This window comes from Macrobrachium rosenbergii, chromosome 1, assembly GCF_040412425.1.
Source record: "Macrobrachium rosenbergii isolate ZJJX-2024 chromosome 1, ASM4041242v1, whole genome shotgun sequence".
In the NCBI taxonomy this organism is placed as follows: domain Eukaryota; kingdom Metazoa; phylum Arthropoda; class Malacostraca; order Decapoda; family Palaemonidae; genus Macrobrachium; species Macrobrachium rosenbergii.
Window position 1 is genome coordinate 36,629,791 of NC_089741.1, and position 5,341 is coordinate 36,635,131.

At 34.3% G+C, this 5,341-nt stretch overlaps 1 long non-coding RNA gene across 1 annotated transcript; it reads right to left on the reverse strand.

Annotated features, from left to right (window-relative positions):
- Positions 1 to 311: 311 nt before the first annotated feature.
- LOC136850604 (uncharacterized) lies at positions 312 to 4,843 on the reverse strand. The gene is made up of 5 exons (XR_010856670.1): positions 4,723 to 4,843; positions 3,320 to 3,354; positions 1,912 to 2,071; positions 1,050 to 1,284; positions 312 to 584 (listed from the first exon to the last, which is right to left on the reverse strand). It is a non-coding gene; the product is annotated as an uncharacterized lncRNA (long non-coding RNA).
- Positions 4,844 to 5,341: the final 498 nt, after the last annotated feature.

Below are 5,341 nucleotides of genomic sequence, written 5' to 3' on the forward strand. Positions count from 1 at the left end.
AGTTGTGTTATCTCAGTTGAAGGAACCATCGGTTTGATAATTATTCAATTGATAATTCAGGTCTAACATGTTAAATTTTCCATCGGTTTGATAATTATTCTATTGAATAATTCAGCTGTTAATATGTTACATTCATTTGCTTTCAGTTTGAGTCATTAAATATGACCGATAATTATCTGTCGCCAATTACTTATTCCTGTTAATTTATCCTCGATATCATTTATGAAAGGATGCCATTCTTCTCAGAATCTCCAGCGTTAATATAAGCCATAAACAAACTAACAAAAAGGAAAGGAAGAGAAACGTCGCGATATACCTCGCAGATTAGTATTTTCACGAGACATTTAATACAGTTAAACATTATACGACAGTCAAAACACAAAGCAGGACAGAAAAGTGCAAGCAATAATTTAAATCAAGCGGGAGACATTAAATAGAGAAGCCAGTCCTTGAGTCCTTGTATTTGAAGTAGCAGAGGAATACCAGTAGGGTTGAATTTCTCTCGTCTTGGAATAATTCGAAGGAATCTTAATTTTCTGGTACAGGGGCACAGTTCTAGAGGTTCAGCGTAGGCCACCAATTATCTAGAGTAAAAGAGAGACAATTCATTACCTTTTGGGAAGGAACATAGTCAATTAAAAAGGTTGTATTGTTTGTGAGTTGACAAAGTATTTAGCATAGGCATGCGTACAATATTCGAAACGGTTCGGGAATAAGAAGAAAGTTTTTTTTTAACCTTCTTTAATTCCTTCAGCTTTCAGTACTTGTAATGAGGAAACAAAGAATAATGTCATGAATTCTTGTATTGAGGTAAATGAATTGTACATAGGTTTAAAAAAATGTTACAATGGAAAAACTTCTCATCCGCAAAGGAAATCTGTGTATAGTTTATGAATAATCTGATAAGTATGATCTAACCCAAGAAGGTTAGATCTAACCAAAGTCCCTAATGGGGTTTGAGCAGCTATGTCACCGGTGACTTATCTATGTCTGTATTCTCATGGCGTAGATGAGATATATTACGGAACATCATGAATAATCCCAATTACCTGTCATCCGAAAACATCCACGTGCATCGTTGACACCCTCCATTCTTCTTGTTACAGATTCTGGGCAAGTAGTAGTAGTAGTAGTAGTAGAAAGGATTTGCCTTTGAAACGGCTCCCTCGGAGGGGGCTTGGATGGATGATCTCTTTTAAAAGTGTCCCCCTCTGGTCTTTGGAACGGCTCCTCCGCTACGCAGGAACTGTGACGTGGGTTGTTACGCCAGACTTCGTCTGTTACCTTTAGGGAGAATAAAGTTTGGGTTTTAACTCCTTTATGCTTTTGGTGCTTTTACGTTCATTGCATTGATGATGTAGATTATTTCGTGGTGTTTTTTTTTATGAATATATAAGCGGTGTCTTTTACTTTTACTTGTGCATGCATATTTACTGTTTATTTTATGTGCAATATATATATAATATATATATATATATATGTGTGTGTGTATATAGTTATATATTATATATATATATATATATATATATATATATATATATATATATATATATATATATGTTTATATATATGTATGTATGTATGTATGTGTATATATATAATGCATATATATATATATATATATATATATATATATATATATATATATATATATATATATATATATATATACATATATATATGCTTGCATAGTAAACAGTGTATATACATGCACATATAAAACTGAAATACACCACTTACTGGTAGCCTATATGGTTCGTACACAGTTTGAAGCAAGTCATAACCACTAATACAATTAAACATGTCAGATAAAGGTGAACAAAAGAAGAAAATGAGAAATAATAATAATAATAATAATAATAATAATAATAATAATAATAATAATAATAATAATAAGGTGAGGAGACTCACGGTCGAGTGGGGAGTACCCATTCTTGCCGAATTTGTGGGTGCCATAGTTAGTGGACCCGAAGCGCCTTTCTCCTGGCCTCTTCCTGCGGGCTAGGTTGATAAACTGCGCGTCCACACACACCGTCCCCAACAGAACCACCACCAGCAGGAGCATAAATACCTGAAGGAGGAGGAGGTGGGTGGGGTGATGAAATTAAGATTTACAATGCAAATTACGACCGCCAGATGATGTCGCGCAGTTGGAGCTTCAGAAGTTCAAGGGAAAATGCAATGCGCTACTACCCTAATACTATTCTTCTTGCATTTTAATAGTTTTTTTATATATGTTTATCTACTTATTATTATTATTTTTTGAAAAGTGGGATCTCTTCTTTCTGTATTTCACTTTACATCCTCTTAATTCTTCCTAAGGAACACCATATTCTTTGGAAGCTTGAATTTCAAGTCAGTGGCCCTGTGGGTTTGTTCCATATGAATAAGTTTCATATACTGAATAATAATAATAATAATAATAATCGCATGTTATTTTTTATTATTTATGATTACGTAAAAATTTCTGGTATTCCCAGTTCATCACTGAGTGACTTATATAAACTAATGAATAACAAAACGCAAGAACAGAGGAAAATATAGAGTGAGAATCTGGATATATGTTTCAAAGAATGAGTGAATGAGACGAAAAGAATGTAAGAAAGACCTCTGAGAGATCAGGTTATGTTATGCAACTGGAGGTAACGTTATTACAACTCTGCGTAAAGTATGCAGGAAGGAAAACCGCAATCTTACGTTTTTTTTTTCATTATTACATTTTTTACGTAGAGGTGTAATAAGATTACCATGAGTTGCATAACATAACCTGATTTCTCAAAGGTTTTTTCTTACGTTCGTTCCATTCATTCATTCTTTACAACATATAGGCTATTCAACTTCCTATGTTATTTCTTCGACGTATTCAACTTGTTCTTAGCTTTTAGTTTTCTGTAAAAGAAAACTGTTGTGCCGACTTCGCCTGTCCGTCCGCACTTTTTCTGTCCGCCCTCAGAACTTAAAAACTACTGCGGCTAGAGGGCTGCAAATTGGTATGTTGATCATCCACCCTGCACTCATCAAACATGCCAAATTGCAGCCCTCTAGCATCAGTAGTTTTTATTTTATTTTATGGAAGGTTAAAGTTAACCATAATCGTGCATCTGGCAACGATATAGGATGTGCTACCACCTGGCCGTGTTTGAAGTTTCATGGGCCGCGGCTCATACAGCATTATACCGAGACCACCGAAAGATAGATCATTTTTCGGTGGCCATGATTTTACGCTGTACAGAAAACTCGATTGCGCCGAAGAAATTTCGGCGCATTTTTTACTTGTTTATTTATTAGTTTAATAAGAGTCTCTTGGACCAGTTCTTACCACACGGATGTTCATGACGGTTTTTTAAGGACAGCCTGGAAAGGAATAAAAAGTAATTTATTAGTATTTTTTATTCATCTTTTGTCTGCTTCTATGTGAAGTGAGAGCATTTTTTATCGTTAATAATAACAATAATGCATATACTGTTATACTGACCAATCAGTGAAGTATTTTATAGCAAATAACATCATTACTAAAGTTTTCACTTTTGTTTACACAAGATAATGATCGGATATACCTCCATCCACCCTTCTGTTCACTGTATTTTCCTTTTTCTTTGTGCAAATACATAAAGTAAGAGACCTTTGTTTCTTCTATCCGAATTTTTCTCTCCAAAGTATACTCAGGAGTCTCGAGAAATCTTTCCAATGGCCAGACTTTTCAGAACATACCCACATGACTGTCTGTTTCCAGTTCTCTCCAGGCATTGTGAACGTTAAAATTGCTACAGTCTCTCTCTCTCTCTCTCTCTCTCTCTCTCTCTCTCTCTCTCTCTCTCTCTCTCTCTCTCGCTAGTACCTACTTTGGCATTCAAGTCACCTAGCGCAACAACCCTCTCTCGTTCTCCAATCCCAGTCAGGCACAGATTCGATTCTCCCGAAAACCATACTTAATTTCAGCGACACAGCACTTGGATTGACAAATCTGTATTCTTCCAGTCTTTTTGACACAATACGGGCTCCTACTCCTGCCCTTGGCGTTATTATTATTATTATTATTATTATTATTATTATTATTATTATTATTATTATTATTTGCTCAGCAAGAAAAACCTTTTACCTCCAATCACTCTTTGTCCTTCTCAGTCATAACCTGTCTAAAATTTCACTTTGGTCTCACTACGTGCCATAACGTTCAGCTCTCTGTTCTTCCCTCTCATCAACCATCATTCATTCCTTTTTTTGTGTGTTACACCCACGAGCATAAAAAAAGTTAGGAAACTTGATATTGTGTTTATTCTCTTACGCGGGAAAGGAATTTTTAACATGTAATCCTTCTAATTTCACAATTTTCACGCTATACAAAGCGGAGGGATGCTATAGTATATATATATGTGTATATATTATATATATATATATATATATATATATATATATATATATATATATATATATATATATATATATATATATGGGTTTCCTTTACTAGATGGAATTCTGTTTATATAGGTTATATATATATATATATATATATATATATATATATATATATATATATATATATATATATATATATATATATATATATATATATATATAAACAGAATTCCATCTAGTAAAGGAAACCCATAAAAACACCAAAAGGGATATATATATATATATATATATATATATATATATATATATATATATATATATATATGAACGCATGCATTCTGTATTAATACTCTTCAAAGGACTTACCTGGGTCGGAAGAAGGACTAGGGTAAGATTAGTGTGTTCGACTGTACCTGCTCCACCAGAGGCCTTTGCTTATATTGACGGGCATCTCCAAGGATGCCAGATAGGCAATTGCTTTCATTTTTTTTCTCTGTTTTTGTGCGTGTCCGGCCCCTTGTTTGAGCTCTGTAAAACCCGTTTGTGGTGTCTCTAGTTTGCCTTTTGAAAAGACAGGGAGAGATTGGGCATGACTGAACGCTGTGTGGGTTGTCAGCGTAATAGTTTCAAATATGTCAGCATAATTGTTTCAATCTCGCGTTTGAGAGAAGATTGACGCATGCGCTGTCAAGAAATCCCCCGTCATGCCACTTTAAACGCCATCTGATTCATCCTTCGTTTGATATTTATCTCCTCTTTTAATTTATCTCCTTGCTTTTTCCCTTGTTATTCACGTCTCCTATCTGGCTAAATTCGCGTCCTTCCCGTTTGGCTATTACCAGTTATCTTTCTGTATTCGTATATCACTTAATTGTTATTCATCTGTGGTTATCATTTGCATCTGACTACAGTGTTCGTCTCACGTCTGTGATATCTCTTTTATATATGAACATCGAATTCTTTAAAAGCTTGCTCAATAACTTAT